Here is a 22,527-nt window from a genome sequence, read left to right as displayed (position 1 = left end):
AAACTGCATGAAGTGTTTTTTTTGTTATGAGGACTGTACCTGAAGGCAGTTTCAGATGAATGTGATATTGTACCTTTGTGCGATCATGATAATTACAGCTGCATAACAGGACAAAACGCAAGTAGTGAATACTACATGCGGAAAAAAATCGTGTGGCACCTATCTTCCTGTGGTTATTTTCAAACTCCTGTGCTGTGGTGCAGAATTTGAAAAGCCAGTAAAGGGATTCCTTTTGTTCAGGCGCAAGTACGCTCTGTGCCGGCGAGTGTAGTTGCATATACGCTCGTGAGAAACCGCCAAGACATGAGTAAAGCATGGGTGTCCTGTGGGAGCGATATTTGCCCGCGCATAAAAATAAAAATGGAACTCATTGCTTTCAATGGATTTTAGTCGTACATCACTCTTTGTGTCTATGATATTCGCAGAGCTCAAAAAGATATACCCTACCATATCATTGTCTGTTTTGCAGAACCAAGACCTCCATTGGAGTCTATGGGAGGTCCACAAAGCGGGAACGTGAACGAGCGCCCATTCATGCGCTTAAGTGTAGTGCAGGAGCGAGTGTTTTGGCTTTCTCTCGTGTGTGAAGGAACCCTGAAAGTGAGCGACAAACCACAAAGGTTTCAATTAACGTTTTTTTAATAAGAACGGTTATAAAAAGGTATAAGCAATGTAAACAAACTTTTTAGAATTTTTATAAATAACAAAAAACATAGGGAAAGCGTCCTTAACTACTGCCCATTTGTAGCTGGGGTCTTGATCACATTTCCCGGGGAGAAAATTGCTCAAATTGGAGGCCATTGGGCAGAAGCCTTTGAGGAATTACTGCCGCCTGCTGCAAATGTGGAGGTGTGAATTGTTGGCGGTAGGATGGGCAATGCTGTGCTTGACCCATGGCAGCACTTGCTCTGCTGTGGCGAGCGTTTGGCCATGCATCGCTGATGGCATGAAGCTTACTTGCCTCTGAGGGTTGCGTCAAACAGTTCATGAGGGCCAACATGTAGACTTGGGTTGGCATCTGAAGGTGTTGTGGCAGACGCCTCATGCCAGTAGCAACTGTGCACAACAAATTATTTTCCCAGTTGTCACAATGCCTCTGGCCAAGAAGCTCCAGCTGTAAAGCTATATTGGCTAGAGCTGCTCGATCAGAGGCAGGCTGCTATCCAGGTGCGCCACCGCACAACAAGATGTGGACGCTGTGTTTCTTCAGTAGCTACACTACTGGTGGGGCTGCTGACCACAACATCTGTGGGCTCAGGTTTCGTTGTCACCTGGACCCCTTATGATGTCCCAGGCTGTGGTTCCCTATTTTGAAAACTTTCCAGATTGTCGTTGGACCTGTGAAGAAACGGGAAAAAAAAATTATATTTGGCGCTATTCAAAGCTATACGCTGGTTAACGGCGCATGGGGAAAGTTATATCTCAACATATGTAAAAAGTTGGTGAACAACTTATTTTATGTGCTAGTATCAGCTATTGACGTCAGCTTTAACGCCCCTTTTATGGACCAAACCTCAGTTTGCCTTTATTGAGAACCTAAACTAATTAAAATTGATGACTGGCTGGAGGAATAAAATGAAAATGGCTAAATATCCATAGCATTATTCAAAATTGGTTTTTTTGCTATTCCCACAGACAGCTGAGTACAATATTGCGATCACCTGTTGCAGCAGAGCTGCAGGGTACTAGCAGACCCTGATCAGCTATGAGGGCACATACAGATGAGAGCGGTTTTGTCCACTTATACGGCCGCTATAATCACAGCCATATAAGGGGACAAAACAAAACCACTGATCTCTATGGGATTTCAGCGGTTTCGTTTTTACCACCTCTTTTCCCAGCTGTGATTTGTATAACCGGGCAAAGATAGGACCTGCCCTATCTTTGCCACATGTAGTTAGGGCTTACATAAGTGTGAATTTCTACCCTTATTCAGCTGTGATAATCCCCTTATTCAGCTGTATAAGGGGACAAAGCAAAACCACTCATTTCAATAAGAGTTCAGTGGTTTCATTGGCACTGCTGGGATTTCCCAGCCATGAATACCACGGCGGAGAAAAGAAAAGACATGCCCTATCTTTCCCACAAGTAGTGAACACATGGTGCGGGGAAGATCGGGCAGCCGCTATCATACTGTTTCTATTTACAAACTCCTGCGCTCTGTCACGGAATTTAAACTACCAGCGAGGAAGAAGAAATTTCCCTTGTCCAGTTGCAACTACGCTCCGTGCTGCCGAGCGTAGTTGCACCTACAGCACTGTGAATAATCCCTAACAGGGAACATTGTCACGGCAGGGGGAAAAAAATATGCCAGTAAAACCACCGCATAGGTAAAAACCCTAAAAAGTGTCTAGTCATAAAGGGGTTAATACTTACAGCCGAAGGTCCATTGTTGGAGCCAAATACATCAGTTGATTTAAATAGACGTGGGGGCGTTTCAGTTTGCCCCCCAGCACCACTGTGTGGTTTTATCGTATATTCCAGACGAAATTGGTTGCGACACGACCGCCACTTCTGCTTCATCTCTTCCACTGAAACAAAATGTAAAAAAAAATAATACTTTGAATGCTTTGTTGTGTCTAACCTATTACATGTTGGCTGGGTGCATTGTTGCATTTAAAAGCTGTGAAACACAATCCCAAAGATCCAAAACTAAAATGATTGACAACATTTTTTAGTCCCTTTGCAAAAATGTAGATAGCAATATATTCACTATATGTGGCAAAGATAGGGAATGTCCTATCTTTTCTTGACCGTAGTATTAATGGCCAACAAAAGAGCTAACGAAAACTAAACTATTGAAATCAGAGGTTTCGGTTATGTGGTCGTGCATTTCATGACCGCATAACGGGACTAACGTTCATGCGTTTCTGTGAACTGTAGAGCGCCTTTTAGTTCCTTTTTGGTTAACGGGACTAAAGAAAACATGGCAGTATGCTGCCCAGCTAAAGTACAGGTGGCAAAAAAATGGGACTTGTCTTATCTTTTCCTCACGTACTTAATGCTATGTGCGGGAAAGACAGGGCAGGACGTATCTCCCAACGCCTTTCACAAACTCTTGCTCTATAGCGCGGAGTTAGAATGGATGGAGGGGGGAAAAAAGGGCCATGCGCAACTACACTCTTTAGCAGCAAGCGTTGTTGCGCATACGAACACCTGAAACCACCCAAAACAAGAAATGCAGATATAAAGAAAAAAACAAAAACATTTTGAAAACAAGAAGGCATGCACGCAATTGCGCATGCAGGCAACCGACAATGATTATGCACTACAGTCAAAAAACAGTACAGAAATATTGGCAAAACATTACTTTCACATATCACTTTTCTTCTTAGTGGAGACAGACTCACACGGTCCTTCATACATGAGGGACGCAAGGCGATCACAGGACTGCTCCTTCTCAATCCTGTCCAGGAGCTCAGGGATGTTGGTGTTCCAGATGGCAGGGTGATCCTGCATTAGGGCTATTAGCCTCCCGTGATTGTAAGTCTGGAACATATCTGCTTTGTCTTCTCTTCTAGCTTCCTCTTCTTTCAATTCATTTGCATGTTGCATGGAAACATGCGTAAAAGATGCAATCGCAATGCAAGTGCTTGCATTGCGTATACATTGCGATTATTACGCACCCATAGAGAACAGTAGGGCTCAATTGCACGTAATACAGGGTGAATTTGAGCCTGCTGCGATTTTTTTAAACGCGATTAAGATATGCGGGCCCAACGCAATGACCATACGCAGGTGTGAATGGAGAAATGAAAATCCATTGACTTTCATTATCTCCTTTCGCTGCGTATTACCCATGAGATGTACACTTGCGTTATACACAGTGTCAGTACACCCATGTGAACGAGCCCTTGGAGTGTACTTGGACTTTCGGATGATTTCTCTGAATAAGCTGCCATGTATATGAGATTTTACACTATATCTGTCTATTATATGGTTTATATCCCGCATATATCACCAATTTACAGATTAGAGAGCCCCATGTGGTGCAGAGCGTTAAGGCAGTAGAAATGCAGTTCCAGACTCTCGCTCATGACCTGAAGTTTGCGAGTTCAATCCATGCATGGTTCAGGTAGCCGGCTTAAGGTTGACTCCCCTTTCCATCCTTCTGAGGAGTCAGTCATGATTCGGTGCTTGCACCAGGGGACTTTACCTTTACCTATGTTCTAAGATCACAGAGCAATAAGTTGGCGTGGATAGAGAGTTCTTTTCATATAGGGCCTCTAGTGGACATTCACACATTTGTTTGTATTCCAGTTTTCCACTGTAACTGCGGTATCTATAGGAACCCCAATTGTATGAGAAAATACCCCCCTTTAGTGGCAGTAGGCACTGGCAGAGCTGGGTTGGGGTCTGCTAAGACCCAGCAGCTCGCCACGCCGATGATTGGCACTTCCTCTGGTTCCTACATAGTGCTTATTGAGCACTATGTAAGCTGAAAAAGAAACTACAGAAGTAGTGTCTAAACCGGTTGCCTTCTCCTCGGCTGATTCTGATAGCAGGTCACCCGACCTGCTGCTGCTAGTTTACAGAAGCTTTAAATCTGCAGCATGTATTTACAATGGAGGAGGATTAAAACTCAGGTCCAAGTGTCATATATTCACGGCACATGGTCCTTTTCTGATTCTGACATCCATACTGATATTATAAATGCGAAAGTAGTTCTGTCAGTCTGTTTGTTATCTTTTGAAGCGATTTCGAAGAAATTCATCAGTGAGATAGCTTGCATCTTGAGGAAAGACATAGACTACAACGTAGACTATTACCTTTTATCCCGAAAATTTATAGAGTTCTCTAGGAAGTGCAACAAGACAGATTTATTTGGTCATGTGCAGGCGCACCCCCGCATGGGCGGCGAGGCGGAGGGGAAGGGCGTGAACGTCATAAGCTATGCCTACACAAACGGGCAGACATGTGAGGGCAGACGTCGTTGTTGCACGTATGCAATTATTAAACTAGCAGGGATACCCAGCGTTGCCTGGGATTAAAACTTGAACCAAAGACACATTAACATGGATTGAGATTTTAAAGACAATCTGTGTTGCATACAGCAACCAATCACAGCGCAGCTTTTATTATCTCATCTGTGTAAGGGCGCCTGCACACGAGCGGAAATTCCGCTCCTGGAAGCTGCCATAGGATTGCGTTAACAAACGCAATCCTATGCAGACGGCTGCGATTTGGCCGTGCGAAATCTCGCGCGGCAAACAAATCGTGGCATGCAGAGCCCCGCACAGAAACGTCACTCACTGTCCGCCGGCCCCGTTCTGCGCATTCGCCAGCTGCCGTCACATGAAAGAGCCGGGGCCGCGGGAGAGGTGAGTGCCCGCGCTGCTCTCTGCAGACGCTCGGGTCGGGCCCCACTGCAAGAATTCTCGCAGCCGGATCAGACCTGGCCGTCTGCAGGCGACTTTAGAAATGGTTTTCTCCTACATAGTTTTGTTTATTCTCTGTGGGAAATAAGCACCTTAAACTGTTGCAATTTGGACATTCCTCCGTTGCCTGGTCATTTGGCACATGGGTGGAGACATCTGCATCAGTGCACTGATGCAATTGTAACAGTTCAGCTTGTGCCTTCCATCTGGCATTCTGGCTTTACTAGCTAAACCAGATTAAATTCTTTTTTTGAGGTTTATTGGGGTCCCTGATGTTTTGTGACCTCTAGAGAAACGCGTTGGACTGTGTTAATAGATTCCATCCTTAGAACTATAAGCTGTGAGCAATAGTCATCCTGGCACACTATCCTCAAAAGACTAAAACTTATCGCACATAGTATACACTATAGACCTGAGGTAGATTTACTACCCACTAAGTGTTGGATCTTCTAGTAGTGAGAATCTGTTAAATACAGAAATATCAGTATAATAGTGGTTATCTCACCACTATAGCTACATACCAACTCTAATTGTTATTTGTGATCAGTGTTCGCAGTGTTATATATTCCTATATATGTTTTTTAATAAAAAAAGATTAGTTTTAGTTGGTCTCCTCTTTGAAGGGTAATTTGTAAATGTGATCCAAAAAAATTAAAAATAATTTTAAATATTACTCCAATAACTGATATTTACTTATGGGTTGTTACTGTGTATATTCAGTTCGGAGGGGTCCAAATTCACCTTTGTGCCTAGGGCTCAGCCTAAATGTTTCACTGCCCTTACAATAGAAAGCTTCATACTGTGTCTACTTTCAAAGGTCTTTTACATGTGCCAATGATTGGGAATGAATGTTTAACCGACTAATCTTTGCCAGCACCTTCACATGCGGCTATCAGCCAACATGTTATTGCATCTTTTAGTTGGCACCAGAAATCATGGCTGGCAGCAGCACATCTCTCTTTGTAAACAAGGCATATGCAGCCAAGAAAGGCACTTTTAGGCCTCTCTCACACAGGCGCTTTTTACTGCAATCAATGGGGCCTCACAGACACGCGTTCGATCGCGATGCTGGACGACACTTTCCAGCGCCACGATTTTCGAGCGCTCTTTTCTCCGTCTTTGACCGTTTAGTGCACCTCATCAGCCATCATAATGATAAGGTGCGCTAAAACACGCTGTTGGCCCCAGGGAGCTGCGTTCGAAAGCGAAAGTAAAATCGCGTTGCTTTGCCTCGTTCATGTGTGAGAGTACCCTTACACATATATATATGTATATATATCTATCCCCAAGTACACTTTAGCATGCGTACTTTTATACAGACAGGTGTGCACAAGTACACACAAACACATTACACATAATTATACAGTGGATATAAAAAGCCTACACACCCCTGTTAAAATGACATGTTTCTGCCATGTTAAAAAAAATCCAACAAAGATGACTCATCTCAGATTTATCTCTACCATTATCTCTACCATTCCATTGAAAAACTAAATAAAATCTCTTAGGGTGGAATAATTGAACAAACAAAAACTAAAATGATGGGGTTGCATAAATATGCACACCCTAAAACTAATACTTTGCTGATGTACCTTTTGCCTTTTATGACAGCATTTAGTCTTTCTGGGGGGGCGTCTATCAGCATGGTACATCCTGACTTACGGCCCATTTAGACGGGACAAATGTCAGGCAAACAATGCCCGGCACTCATCCCCCCACATACTCGCCCTCGTGCTGCTCCGCGGGAGCTAGTATCGCTGACTCACAGCGGGGAGGCTGGAGATTTCTCTCCTCGCGCTTCCCCGCCCCTCTCCATTGACATAACATAGCGGCCGTTCAATACTGAGCGGCTGCTATTTACACTGAGCGATCAGCTCATCATCCATCGTTTATGCTGCATACACAATGGATGATGAGCCGATCCATGATCGCTCAGTATATGTAGCAGCCGTTCAGTACTGAACGGCTGCTATGTTATGTCAATGGAGAGGGGCGAGGGAGCGCGAGGGGAGAAATCTCCTGCAGCCTCCCCGCCCCCTGCTGGCCGCTCTGTGAGGGAGCCAGCGCTTCTAGCTCCCGTGCAATAGCACGGCAGCGAGGACACACAGGGACAAGTGTCAGGCATCGTTTACCTGACATTCATCCCGCGTAAATGAGTCTTTAGAAATCTTAGCTCACTCTTCCTTGCAAAAACACTCCAAATCTGTCAGATTGTGAAGGCATCTTATGTGGGTATTACTGTATCTTGATGCCACCGGAAGCTAGGGGCTGAGCTAGGTTAGCAGGAGTTAACGCCCTGTCAAGCCCTTAGCTTCCGATTGGCAGGCAGTCTTGTACAGTCAGTGTGCTGTGCTGTCCCACCAGCTGTGTTACTCACCACCCGGCACATGTTTGCAGTGGACTACCTTTGTGGCCCCCGCTGGACTCCCAACTGCACCGCCGTCCACCCTGTCGGCATGCTGATTACTGGGTTCTGCTGCCCTTTCCCCTGCAACCGCTGCCAGCACTCTCAGCCTCCATGTCGGCTCCCGTCTCCCCTGCCACCGCGCTCATAACTGCCCTCCGCTGTCCTTCCACCTGTGTCCACTGCAGCCGCTGCCACTGACACCACTCTGACGCTCCATGTCGGCTCCCATATGCGCTAGCGTCCCCCCTGCCACCGCACTCATCACTGTTCTCCTTCGTCCACTGCAGCAGGGGCTGCTGACACCTATCTCACCCTCCATGTCCACAAAGGGACATCCTGTGTCCTCAGCGCACAGGTCAGATGCTGTGGGCTACAGCAAAATCCCACATGCCATTTCACTACAGCGCTAGCCACCGGGGGGATAGGAGCACAGACTCCGGGGCTGGGGGTGACAGTGCAGGAGCCAGATGGGAGAGCATACACTGCAGCAGGGACCCAAGATTGTGCACATCGGAAGCTAGGGGCTTGTCAGGGGGTGTTAACTCCTGCTAACCCAGCTCAGCCCCTAGCTTCCGGTGGCGTCAAGATACAATAATACCTCTCATGTGTACCGCCCTCTTCAGGTCAATGGGATTCAGGTCTGAGCTCTGGCTAGACCATTCCTAAACTTTGATCTTCTTCTGCTGAAGCCATTCTTTTATTGATTTGGAGGTATGCTTTAGGTCATTGTGCCGAAAGGTTAAATTCCTCTTCGTCTTTTTAGCAGAGGCCTGAAGTTTTTGTGCCAACATAACTCCCTGCACCTTAACTGAAGACCCAGTTCCAGCAATAATGGGCATGGTGTTCTTTGTTGATGTACAGTGTTGGATTCGCACCAAGCATAGCTATTGGAATTATGGCCAAAAAGTTCAACCTTGGTCTCATCAAACCATAACACGTTCTACATATTTTGGCAAATTAGATGAAGGTTTTGGCAAAACATAGCTAGGCATGGATGTTTTTCTTTGTTAGAAAAGGCTTCTGTCTTGCCACCGTCCCCCACAGCCCAGACATATGAAGAATACAGGAGATGGTTGTCGCATACACAACCAGCACTTGCCAGAAATTCCTGCAGCTCTTTTAATGTTGCTGTAGGCCTCTTGGTAGCCTCCCCGACCAATTTTTTTCCTGGTCTTTTCATCAATTTATTAAGGACATCCAGTTCTTAGTAAGGTCACTGTTGTGCCAAATTTAATCCACTTCTTGATGATCATCTTCATTGTGTTCCACAATATATGTAATGCCTTGAAAGGTTTTTGGTCCCTTTCTTCTGACATACCTTTCAACAATCAGCTCCCTTTGAGGTGTTGTAAGCTCTTTACGGCTTTTGCTGAAAAATGCAACTAAGAAAATGTCGAGAAAATCCTACTAGAACGACTGAACTTTATATTGAACAAATCAGAATCACTGTAAGGCTGAATGCACATGGGTGGAAATTCCACGGTGGGATTTCCCGCTAAATTCCCGCTCCTGCCCGCTGCCATAGGATTGCATTAGATAATGCAATCCTATGCAGACAGCCGTGATTTGACTGCGTGAAAACTCGCATGTTAAACAAATCGTGGCATGTCCTATTTCTGTGCGAGCCTCACAAAGGCCCGCACAGAAACGTCACTAGTGATGTGCCGGATCTGCACTGCACTTGTGCCAGCTGGGCGGCAGCCGGCACATAGCAGAGCAGAACGAGACACCGGGAGCATGTGAGCCGCACTGGTCACTGCAGGGGCACAGTTTGCATCCCGCTGCAAGAATTCTCACAGTGGGATCCGACCCGGCCGTCTGCAGGAGGCCTAAATAATGGCAGCTGTGTAATTGCTTATTTAATACAAGTTTAAATGTGAGTGGCTAATTCTGAACACAACCACATCCCCCAAAATAAGAGGCTGTTCACACTTATGCAACCACATTATTTTAGTAATTTTTATTTTTTCACCATAAATGATTTTAATTTGTTTTTCAATGGAGTTGTACAGATAATGGGTCACAATGAAGGTGGAAATAAATCTGAAATGATTGATCTTTTTTACATGTATATTAGAGATGAGCAAACGTACTTGGTTCGGGTGTTTTTGGGGGCGCCGGGGGTAGCAGTGGGGAACGGGGGGAGCTCTTTCTCTCCCCCCCCCCCCCCCTCCCCTCTGCTACTCCCCGCTCCACCCCGGCGCCTCCCGAATCTTTTCGCCCGAGTAGTCAGTTACTCGGAAAAAGCGGTGCTCGGGTCCAAAACCACCCGAACCGAATACGCTCGCTCATCCCTAATGTATATACATACCCACAAAAAAGCAGAGTTGCAATCAAATGGAGAAGAGACTTAAAACAGGAAGGTGAGGGTCAACGCTGCTACCTCAGTGAAGAGCTGGCATTCTAGGAACATCACCTGCCCTTATATCTTATCAGTGCAAGAGTGGCAGCAGAGGGCCGCTACTGCAATTGCATTCTGTAAGTGGTATGCATAGTTGATGGGCGCGACTTTGTGCCACAAGACCCTGTATATATAAACGTCAGGCCCTGATCTTGTGAGCAGCCTGGGAAATATAAATTTGCAAGAATTGACAGCAGTTAAAGGAGCAAGCCAAGAAGAAGCTGCCGACTAGGACAGTCGCCCACCGGGAATCTACCTGGTAGGGCAGATGACCAGTCCGAGCCTAGTTGATATGCAACTGCTCCCACAGCTGACCTGTTAAGAGAGTAATCAGCTGATCACACCTCTCAGTCTGGCCGCATTACAGCTGAGCCTCTTTAAATACTTTTGGTTTCTGCGGTGTGGGTGTGGTTGATAGCTGGAACATATGTTCTATCCCATAGTCCTTCCTATATTTCCAAGTACTTAGTTCTAGTCTAGTCTTGTCTACTCTATCCTGTCAATGTTGGCTTTTTAGTTTAGTCTGTTTCCTAGTTTGTCTAATATTTTCTTGTTTGTTTCTGCCTGCTTTTGGTCATTCCAGCATTGGTTGGTTAGCTTCTTCTCTGGGCCCTACTGCCTTGTTGCTCTCAGAAATAATGTTTTAGGCAGCGTGTTCCACAGAGACAACTTAGGGCTGTTTAAGGACAACACCACATCCCATAAATGCTTGATTGGGCTCATATCGGGCGAATGTGCAGGTCACACCATTTGTAAGAACTCTCGAGAATGCTCCAATTCTGGGCAACATTGGCCCTATGCATTATCCTACTGGAATATCCTATCATTGAGGGGGCACATGAAGTCCATAAGGGGTTGCAAACGGTCACCAAGCACTGAAACGTAGCGCACAACAGTCAATGACATGTTTAGGCAAGCCATTGGACCCAACTTATGCCATGACATGTGTGTTGTCGCACACCAGTATGAAAGCACCCCCAGCTTGTGCAGTGCCTTGTTGACAACTGGAGTCTACGGCTTCATGGGATCTGCACCTTTCACAAACCCTACCATTTGCCTGAAACAATTAGTACCATTTTTGGACCACACTATGTGATGCCAGTACTATATGGTTCAGTTAGCAGCTTCTCAAGCCTAGTTGAAGCACTGTGTGCAGTGTGGTGGTGTTAACAGAAGCACGGTGGTAGGTCTTCAACTTCCATATCCCATAGTAAGTGAAGGACACTGCACTGACCTGTGGGATATGTATGTAGAGCCTCCTGCATAAAACGTGGATGTAATTTCTGCCAAAATGAAAAAAAGGTTTGGTACCATATTAGCCACTAGAGCAAAAAGTGATTGTTCTCAGTAAGAGATACCAAGTAATCTTGTAAAGGGTATCACATCTACAAAATTACTTGGTTTCTCTTACTGAGAACAATCACATTTTGATTTCTGCCAGTCCGTCAGCGATGAAGGGATTCCCCAGCTGCGGCTGTCACAGCCACAGAGTTCTCCCATTGCTTTCAATGGGACCGGCACTGCTGCCACCGGCTCTATTGAAGACAATAGGCGATATCGCAAAAAGATAGAACATGCTGTGATTTTTCTTCCACGCATAATCGCATGAGTGAAAACATTTTTTTTCTATTTCTCAGACAACCCCTTTAACGAGTAGCCAATGCAGTCTCTAGCACAGGGTTTAAGCATCAGTGAAGCGGTTAGACAAAAAGATGAGCCTGTTACAGTAATCAAGCCAAGAAAGAATCATAGTAATAATGAGGTTTTTTTCCCCAAAGTAAGAAAATGATGAATTTTCTAGATGATTTTAAAGTACAGATGTCATGAACATGCAGATCAATGAAAAGAGAATAGTTGCTGTCGGATCATTTAAAACTTTAGTAAGAGCTTCTGTAGATTATAGAAACCAGATAATAAGTGGTCAAGAAGAGAGTTAGCAGACATATAACGCATTAGGCGATAGTAGACCAAGTATTCCAGGAATTTGAAGATGAAAGGGAGATTAGAGAGGGGTCCATAATTAGTAGGATGGGTCAAGAGATGTTTTTTCTTTTTCTTTCCAGTATTAGCGTTATAACAACATGTTTAAAATAGTATACAAAATATATCAGAAGAGAGAAGTTAAAGGGGTTGTACAAAGATTGCAAGTTATCCATGTGGATAGGGGATAACTTGTTGAGACCCCCGCCGATATTCGGAACGGGGCTCCCATGTCCAGTTCTGCCTGTCACTGTGGGAGTGACGTCAGCATGAAGAGAGTGCTGGCCATGCATGCGGGGTCAGTGCTCCATTCATTTTAAGTGGGGCTGACAGGTATCTCCACAGCCCAATTGAAAGTGAGTGGAGTGCTGGTGCAAATAGTGCTCTATTCAGTTTCCTCCTCACTACAGGGGGTGCAGTAACCCCACAGTGATGAGGACATGGAAGGGGGGCACGGGACTCACAATCTAGAGATCAGCAGGGGGGGTCAGTGAGACCTCCACCGATCAGCAAGTTCTCCTCTCCCCATCCTATGGCCAGCTTGCAATTTTGGTACAACCCCTTTAAATATGTTAGGCAACTAGTGACATTAGGAGAGAGCCTGGACAATGTGTGAGTGAAAAGAATCAATAATGCAGATAAGTATGGAGAGAAGAGAAAGGACTTCTGTTATTGGGTCAAATGCTGAGAGTGAACAAGAGGAACTGTGGAAATAAAGTAATACTACTTAGTGACTGGAATATGATGTTTTGCTACAAGGATGATGTGGAATAGAGAGAATTATAGTGAAATCCATATTAAAACCTTTGATTGAAGAAATTTAAAGGGGTACTGGTGCAGTATGTCTCCACTGAAACTAGCAGTGGAGACATGGGTTGGGTGGCCAGAGTGACAGGGAACACCCACTTAACGCCCCCATAGCACCTTACATGGGATCAGCAACCCATCCTGCGCTGTGGTGGCCAACCCTGGCGACTGGAGCGCTGTTCGGCCGGAGCGCCCTTAACAGTCTGGAGGGCAACTATCAGAAGCTGAGCTATGTCTCCCAGCAGGCCTCTAGCTTCCTTCTCAGTAAACTGTAGAGTGACTCCGGCTCTGCTGCATCTTATGCCCTCTGATGAACCCTCCCCCAGGCAGCTCTCTCTAGGATGGTCTCCACTAGCTGCCTCTCACACTGCCGAAAAGCGGCTTCCCTAGAAGCCTCTTAAACACCTTGTGGGGACAGACGAGCCGGCAGAGCGGGGGCTTCAGGAGTGGCTTATCTACAACCTCTGGCAAAGAACAGCCGGAACCTAAAATGCTGTCTGCGGTGGGGAAGAGGACCGTAACGGGTAACACAGCCAGGACCTCACATGCTGTGTGGGATGTAAGACGGAAATAACACCTAACACGGAGATGCTGACAGCCGGCACCTGATATGCTGTGTGCGGAGAGCAGCCAATTCACAGCTGGAGGCGTGACCTGCCCATTCCCTGTCACTGAGCCAGTGCAACCTATGTCTCCACCCCTAGTTCTGGTGGAGACATATTGCACCAGTACCATTTACAGGGAACCTATCACCAGCTGTGAGCACTGTAATCTAAGTTATGGTGCTCATAGGTCAGGTTCCCAGGTAGTCATCATTTATGCTCAGCCACTTCCTGTGCCGAAAGCTGGTGCACTGTGTAGCGGACTGAAAGCTGCAGAGTGTGCATGCACACTCCAATAAAGATCAATGGCAGTGGGTATGCACAACCTTTGAGTCTGATGGCACGGTCCGCACAGACTTTCAAGAGTAACAGCGTGGGGAGAGGGGTGCAGTTAAGTGTAAAAAAAAATACCTCCCTGGGCCATATGAGCACCATAACGGTGAGATCAGATGTCTGAGCAGCAAAGTTATGCTCTTAGGGAACCTGCCACTGGCTATAAGCACCATAAACCTAAGGTTTCTGGGGCAAAGAGTAAGAAGTTTAAGGCCTTCGTCTTGTTCTTCAGACATATTTTTGAAAATACAATGACATTTCCGTGAAGAGAACAAACTGGTTATGACTAGCTATGCTTTATATTCAGCTGCACTGCATGGTTTTACCCATAGTAATTAAGGAAGCATCACTCACCTATACAATTTCTGCAGATGGATGGACCAATTTATAGATGGAGGAGGTGTGCAACTAAATCTGGACCAAGGTACCCTGACCCTCAAAGGCTGACTGGCCCTCAGATCAGAGGCGTAACTTGTAGCTGCTGGGCCACAGTGCAAAATCTGGAATGGGACCCCCAACTATAAAGTTTAATTGATAGTATTGGTTTGCAATATGGGGAAGAGAGACTTTATGGGCCCCCTAGGGCTCCTGGGCCCAAGTGCAACTGCACTCTCTATACTTACGCCCATGCCTTAGATTTTGTACAACTACTTCCTGCAGTTCTTGCATTGACCACTGGATGTCATATTAGCTCCATTACCTGTTCAGCAAATGAAAAACACTGAATGCAGAGCCTATGTACAAAAACTGCAAATAAAAATGGTGCAAACCCATAAAAAACAGACTGGAATCGTGACAAAATTATCAACTTATTGTGCCAAGTACTGACAGCTCTGTGGAGTGAAAAATTCACAATATAGAAGCATATATAACAATTTTTTATGCAGCACAATGGTGCCCAGATCAAACAAGACTTTCACAAAAACCTGCCAACAAATGTCTGTAAGGCATTTTGAGATTTTATGCAACAAGTGTAATCAAGTTTCACAAATGCCTAATTGTTTCTCGGGGTTCCTCAAAATTTCGCATATCTCTGTTGTGTATTTGTTCTCAGCAAGAGAAACGACGTAATCTTGTAGATATGATACCTTTTAATGGCTAACAAAAGGTATCATATCTACAAGATTACGTGGTTTCTCTTGCTGAGAACAATCACATTTTGCTCTACTGGCTAACACGGTACCAGATCTTTGTTGTGTATTTGGAATGAAACCAACCTTGTTTACATTCAGAAGCTAAAATGTTAGGCTGGGTTCACACAGGGCGGATTTGCCGCAAAAACTCCGCACGGAATTTTGCCGCGGCTGCTAATCTCTGGATTAGCCAGCCATGTGGACGAGATTTCTCAGAAATCTCGTTCACACGGGACGGCCAATCCACTGCGGTAAGTCAGGCTGGAACCGCGGCTGCGGCGGCCACAGCCGCGGTTTCGGAATATGCAGCATGTCTATTTATCTTTTCTTTCTGCCGCGGCCGCGCTCTCCTCTATGGGAGCGCCGGCCACAGCAGAAAAGCAAGCGGCCGGACCGCTTCAAAGCCGCCGTGGGTTTTTCCGCGGAGGTTCTCCCGGCGGAAATCTCGCAGTTTTTCCTGCAGCCAAACCGCGGGATTTCAGCCGGGAATACGCCCAGTGTGAACCCAGCCTTAGGCTGCCTGTCCACCGGCGTTGTGATACCGTGGGAGCTGCCGCCTGGGAGCAGGAGCCAGCAGACGGGTCTTCTCGGTCAGCCTATCTGACAGATAGGCTCTTCGCGAAGAATCGCGGCAATTCGCAGCATGCTGCGATTTGCCACGCGCAAGCGGAGAATCGCTATGATTCTCCACTCGTGGACAGGAGGCTGCTAGAAAGCGTGCACTGCATTCCCTGCGGCCGGATTATCGCCGCGGGGTACGCAATGCAATAATGCCTGTGGACAGGCAGCCTAAGGTCGGCTTCACATGGGCATATTTGCACGCGCAATATGCAGAGACTAGAACCCATTGATTTAAATTCATTTGTTCACATTTACGTATTTTGCGCATGCATTTCGGTTGTGCAGAAAAAAATCTAGGACAAGTTCTATTTTTCTGTGTATTTGTGCACCAAAGGTCCCTGCAGAAGTCTATGGGGACAGGCTCCATTCATTTCAATAAGGGCACCGAAGATTCCCGAGAGAAGCACTTGCAAATCTTTGGCGCTCTAATTGAAATGAATGGAGCACAGTGCGCCTGACTGGCCTGCGCTTGATTCATTCAAGGTCCGACTGGGGTGTCTGTTCTCATGATCAGTGGGGGTCCCAGCGGTCAGACCGTCACAGATCAGTTACTTATCCCCTATCTGCTGGATGGGTAAGAACTTGAATAAACAAGAAAACCCCTTTAACAAAACCCCAAAATTGCATAAAGTGTAGCATAAATCTAATAAATCTATGCCTGCTGATAGCAAGCGCAGTTTTCATGTTCGGTCTATAGGACAGTCTAAGGCCTCTCACACAGGCGCTTTTTACCGCGATTAAAGAGGCATTCAAAAAGCCGCGTCTGTTCTATATTTGTGCGTTTAGTTCACCTCATCACCCATTTCAATGATGGGGTGCGCTAAAATACGCTGTCAGACACAAGGAGCTGTGGCCGAAAGAAAAAGTAAAATCGCGGCAAAACGTAGTGTTTGAAATGGTGGTGCTTTGCCGCGTTCATGTGTGAGAGCGGCCTTAGATGTGCCAATTTATTAAGAGGTGGATGCCGAAAACAGGACAGAGGACCCAGCAGATCAGAGGGACAGTAAAGAATAACTGCAGATCCCTTCCAGTCCTAGGCCAGAATTTTGTCCCAAAATCGGAGGGTTGCTTTAAGACTGCCATATGAAATACTAGTCGTAATGATTCTCCTCGTGATCTTTATTGACTTAAACATAAGCTTTATGTTATACACGGCCTCCACTGCAGTACGACACATCAGCAGGCTGAAGAGGTCTTTTTTCGGTCTTGCCGAGTATGTTACTATGTAGTATTACATGGATTCATAGCTTTGCTTTATGCACAACCCATGTGATTGCCGAGTATGCTATGTAGGCTGCTGCATTCAATGGAAGGTCTGAGGCACGACATGAGCACTGATGGAAGGTCTGAGGCACGACGTGAGCACCGATGGAAGGTGTGAGGCACGACGTGAGCACCGATGGAAGGTGTGAGGCACGACGTGAGCACCGATGGAAGGTCTGAGGCACGACGTGAGCACCGATGGAAGGTGTGAGGCACGACGTGAGCACCGATGGAAGGTGTGAGGCACGACGTGAGCACCGATGGAAGGTGTGAGGCACGACGTGAGCACCGATGGAAGGTGTGAGGCACGACGTGAGCACCGATGGAAGGTGTGAGGCACGACGTGAGCACCGATGGAAGGTGTGAGGCACGACGTGAGCACCGATGGAAGGTGTGAGGCACGACGTGAGCACCGATGGAAGGTGTGAGGCACGACGTGAGCACCGATGGAAGGTGTGAGGCACGACGTGAGCACCGATGGAAGGTGTGAGGCACGACGTGAGCACCGATGGAAGGTGTGAGGCACGACGTGAGCACCGATGGAAGGTGTGAGGCACGACGTGAGCACCGATGGAAGGTGTGAGGCACGACGTGAGCACCGATGGAAGGTGTGAGGCACGACGTGAGCACCGATGGAAGGTGTGAGGCACGACGTGAGCACCGATGGAAGGTGTGAGGCACGACGTGAGCACCGATGGAAGGTGTGAGGCACGACGTGGGCACCGATGGAAGGTGTGAGGCACGACGTGGGCACCGATGGAAGGTGTGAGGCACGACGTGGGCACCGATGGAAGGTGTGAGGCACGACGTGGGCACCGATGGAAGGTGTGAGGCACGACGTGGGCACCGATGGAAGGTGTGAGGCACGACGTGGGCACCGATGGAAGGTGTGAGGCACGACGTGGGCACCGATGGAAGGTGTGAGGCACGACGTGGGCACCGATGGAAGGTGTGAGGCACGACGTGGGCACCGATGGAAGGTGTGAGGCACGACGTGGGCACCGATGGAAGGTGTGAGGCACGACGTGGGCACCGATGGAAGGTGTGAGGCACGACGTGGGCACCGATGGAAGGTGTGAGGCACGACGTGGGCACCGATGGAAGGTGTGAGGCACGACGTGGGCACCGATGGAAGGTGTGAGGCACGACGTGGGCACCGATGGAAGGTGTGAGGCACGACGTGGGCACCGATGGAAGGTGTGAGGCACGACGTGGGCACCGATGGAAGGTGTGAGGCACGACGTGGGCACAGATGGAAGGTGTGAGGCACGACGTGGGCACAGATGGAAGGTGTGAGGCACGACGTGGGCACCGATGGAAGGTGTGAGGCACGACGTGGGCACCGATGGAAGGTCTGAGGCACGACGTGGGCACCGATGGAAGGTCTGAGGCACGACGTGGGCACCGATGGAAGGTGTGAGGCACGACGTGGGCACCGATGGAAGGTGTGAGGCACGACGTGAGCACCGATGGAAGGTCTGAGGCACGACGTGAGCACCGATGGAAGGTCTGAGGCACGACGTGGGCACCGATGGAAGGTCTGAGGCACGACGTGGGCACCGATGGAAGGTCTGAGGCACGACGTGGGCACCGATGGAAGGTCTGAGGCACGACGTGAGCACCGAGGGAAGGTCTGAGGCACGACGTGGGCACCGATGGAAGGTCTGAGGCACGACGTGGGCACCGAGGGAAGCTCTGAGGCACGACGTGAGCACCGAGGGAAGCTCTGAGGCACGACGTGAGCACCGAGGGAAGCTCTGAGGCACGAGGTGAGCACCGAGGGAAGCTCTGAGGCACGAGGTGAGCACCGAGGGAAGCTCTGAGGCACGAGGTGAGCACCGAGGGAAGCTCTGAGGCACGAGGTGAGCACCGAGGGAAGCTCTGAGGCACGACGTGAGCACCGAGGGAAGCTCTGAGGCACGACGTGAGCACCGAGGGAAGCTCTGAGGCACGACGTGAGCACCGAGGGAAGCTCTGAGGCACGACGTGAGCACCGAGGGAAGCTCTGAGGCACGACGTGAGCACCGAGGGAAGCTCTGAGGCACGACGTGAGCACCGAGGGAAGCTCTGAGGCACGACGTGGGCACAGAGGGAAGCTCTGAGGCACGACGTGAGCACCGAAGGAAGCTCTGAGGCACGACATGAGCACTGAGGGAAGCTCTGAGGCACGACATGGGCACAGAGGGAAGCTCTGAGGCACGACATGAGCACTGAGGGAAGCTCTGAGGCACGACATGGGCACTGAGGGAAGCTCTGAGGCACGACATGGGCACTGAGGGAAGCTCTGAGGCACGACATGGGCACTGAGGGAAGCTCTGAGGCACGACATGGGCACAGAGGGAAGCTCTGAGGCACGACATGGGCACTGAGGGAAGCTCTGAGGCACGACATGGGCACTGAGGGAAGCTCTGAGGCACGACATGGGCACTGAGGGAAGCTCTGAGGCACGACATGGGCACTGAGGGAAGCTCTGAGGCACGACATGGGCACTGAGGGAAGCTCTGAGGCACGACATGGGCACTGAGGGAAGCTCTGAGGCACGACATGGGCACTGAGGGAAGCTCTGAGGCACGACATGGGCACTGAGGGAAGCTCTGAGGCACGACATGGGCACTGAGGGAAGCTCTGAGGCACGACATGGGCACTGAGGGAAGCTCTGAGGCACGACATGGGCACTGAGGGAAGCTCTGAGGCACAACATGAGCACTATTCCCCTCTCTCTATAGCCGCTATGATTGGGTCTATTTACCAGGTGAGATTTATAGGGAGTGCTCCGAAAATGCAAATATAACTCTAATGGTGACTTCCATGCCTCACACTGGCCGGGGTGTAGAATATCGCTGCCTTCTTACCAGAATCTATTTTGTTTTGTGGTTGTTTATGCTGTTGCTGTGTTGGTGACATCACAAGAGACATAGAAGGATAGAAAATGGCCGCTGCAGGCTTTTGGGGGAGGTGACTGTTTACTGACAGTAACAGCGAGTAGCAGCGCTCAGCACGATTTCTCAGACCAGTTCCAGGAAAACAATCACAGCTCAGCCCAGGACCAAGACATACCCGATAAAGGCTCACAAATGCTGTTTGTGTCCAGCAGCGGAGGCCGCCAGGAGATGGGGCTGCAGTTGGAGCCAGAGCGGTTCAGCTAGGGTCAGACGTGTCACGAGTCCGGAGCTGCTGCCAAATATGTAAAATCAGTTTTCAGGGAGGCAGCTATTGAGGCGCAGAACTCAGCAGCGTAAACAGGTTGCATCGTGCCCCTGCACTCCAGGCACGCCATTAGACAGACACACATAGATGCTCGTCAACCACCTAGAGAATAATCGCAGCGAGCCGTGCTGCTTATAATACTGACGCGCCTGGTCTTCATGTATGAATGAAGCCTTATGCTACGACGTGTAGGAAAACATCACTACCACGTTAAGAACCAACTGAAACATGAATGGTGATAAGTCCTCCAGTTCTCTGCATGATAACCAATAGGATCACCATTAAAGCAAAAACAGGCAACCAACTTTCCTAGAACCCTGAACGGCGAATTGACTTAAAGAGAAAAAAAAAAGCTTTAATAGATGGCCACAGTGGGGAAAGAAAAAAAGCCAATACTCACCTGCCCTAGACCCCCACTTCCCGCAAGCCCTAGGGCCGCATTTTCTGTTTTTCTCGCCAGACATATAGCTACAAACTGCAGTCAAAGTACTAATGACCACTTGTCCGTGAGTGACTGAGTTACATGCTCCACCCCTGATCACATGATGGTGACATCATCACAGGTCTTTCAGCCCAGCGAGCAGCCGAATCACCAGAGCTCTGAGCTTCACCCCTCATCACATGATGGTGACATCATCACAGGTCCTTCAATATTTTGGCCAACGCCAACTGTCATCAGAGGTCCTTCAGTGAGTTACATGTGATGTCACTCACTGTATTATAAGTGGTGCATTGTGCCACCAGAAACACTGGTACTATAAATAATACTAATAACTAGTAAGTTTGTATACGGAACGTCACAGACAGCTGCGGCCAATCATATATCTCAGCAGTGCGCCACTTTTTTGATAAAAGAGTTCAAGAGGGGCCTAGATGTCTTTCATGACGGATACAATATTATATGTTCTAATCATTAATAACTTCAGAAGGGTTGGTGATCCGGAGATTATTCAGATTGCCAGATTGGCATCAGGAAGGAATTTTTTTCTGCTAAACGAGGAAAATTGGCTTCTACCTCATTGGGGTTTTTGCCTTCTCCTGGATCAGCATTGGGGGTAATAGGCTGAACTGGATCGACATATGTTTATTTTCAGCCTCACATACCATGCTACTACATTGTGTGCTTTTAATAGGCGTTTGTGCCATGTGGCATACATGAATTGTGTTCTTTTGTGACAGTGTCATTTCTACGTATTTATTCTTGTTCATGCCCTGGTGAAACACGGATCTTCTGCAGAGCGTTAAGAATCATGAATCTTCCTTAGTAGTGCTAGGACATAATGACCCAGGACCCTCAGAGCGTCCTCACAAATCATGACATTCACAATCTATCACCAAATTCCATGAACATGATGCCCACCTGGATGGAGGCCCAGGCGAGGTCATTGGGGACAGGATTTGGAAGGCCATAATCCATCCTCCAGGCATCATCACTCTTACACCCACCCATAACCGATCCTGGCTACATAAATAGATGGCTCTACAACAGGAGGACACTTCTCTGACCACAGCACAAAACTATCATGACCTGGTAAATACTGGAAAAGAGACCAACAGTGGAGGTCTGTAGTGGTGTGGCCCTCTCCGAGTTCAGAACCATAGGGCCAACCGCTCAGCTCCTGTCAACTCTTTCCTACACTGCACTTGCCCTGAAGCCCATGATGTTGACTGGTTTACTTTGGCTGGTCATGGTGTCTGCAGTCTTACAGCTTCGGACCCTACCTTATTCTCCACTTTCCTGACCAGCACTCAACCTGCCGCTCATCCTCCTGCATGTTCTCTCTGTGACCTCTATAGTGTTACTTTCCATTATTTCCACTAAAGTATAAACTGCCCCTGTATAAAATACATACTGGTGCACCGCAGGAAAGGCTGGGAGACAGAACGTGCCCCATATTTACAGTATGTGCCCCTCCTCACTCCTCGGAGATGAAAACATTACATGATCAGCTCTTTAATCTTCATCATCCAGGCCCCTCTATGTAAATTCTCTGCACTCTTCTTCTATGTTGCCTTTCTTGCCTCTCTGGTCTCTTCTGCTCGCTCTCCCTTATATATCTGCCTTCTCTCCTCTCCTGCACTCTGCCATGTCTGACAAAGATACCTAGCTGGTTCCTAAGCTTTCCCACTAAGTCCTTCTACTAGGATAATAAAAGGTAACGCTGCAACAACAAACCCAAAAGCACAACCCTCAAATAGTCTGCACCCTCATCACTACCGCTCCCCTGCCCCCCCCCCCATATCTGCACCCTCATCACTACCCCTCCTCTGACCCCCTATATCTGCACCCTCATCACTACCCCTCCTCTGACCCCCTATATCTGCACCCTCATCACTACCCCTCCTCTGACCCCCCATATCTGCACCCTCATCACTACCCCTCCTCTGACCCCCC

The 22,527-nt window shown here is 48.0% G+C and overlaps 1 long non-coding RNA gene across 2 annotated transcripts; it reads right to left on the bottom strand.

The window, feature by feature from the left end:
• Positions 1 to 567: 567 nt before the first annotated feature.
• LOC136631460 (uncharacterized) lies at positions 568 to 20,627 on the bottom strand. 2 transcript variants are annotated; one of them, XR_010793021.1, is made up of 3 exons: positions 20,533 to 20,627; positions 2,377 to 2,531; positions 568 to 1,338 (listed from the first exon to the last, which is right to left on the bottom strand). It is a non-coding gene; the product is annotated as an uncharacterized lncRNA (long non-coding RNA). The 2 variants fall into 2 exon arrangements; XR_010793022.1 differs by lacking the exon at positions 20,533 to 20,627 and adding an exon at positions 19,983 to 20,112.
• Positions 20,628 to 22,527: the final 1,900 nt, after the last annotated feature.

The sequence above is a fragment of the Eleutherodactylus coqui genome, chromosome 6 (assembly GCF_035609145.1).
Source record: "Eleutherodactylus coqui strain aEleCoq1 chromosome 6, aEleCoq1.hap1, whole genome shotgun sequence".
NCBI classification, from domain to species: Eukaryota; Metazoa; Chordata; class Amphibia; order Anura; family Eleutherodactylidae; genus Eleutherodactylus; species Eleutherodactylus coqui.
The sequence above is the reverse complement of the archived record's forward strand: the minus strand, read 5'-3'. Positions and strand labels throughout refer to the sequence as shown.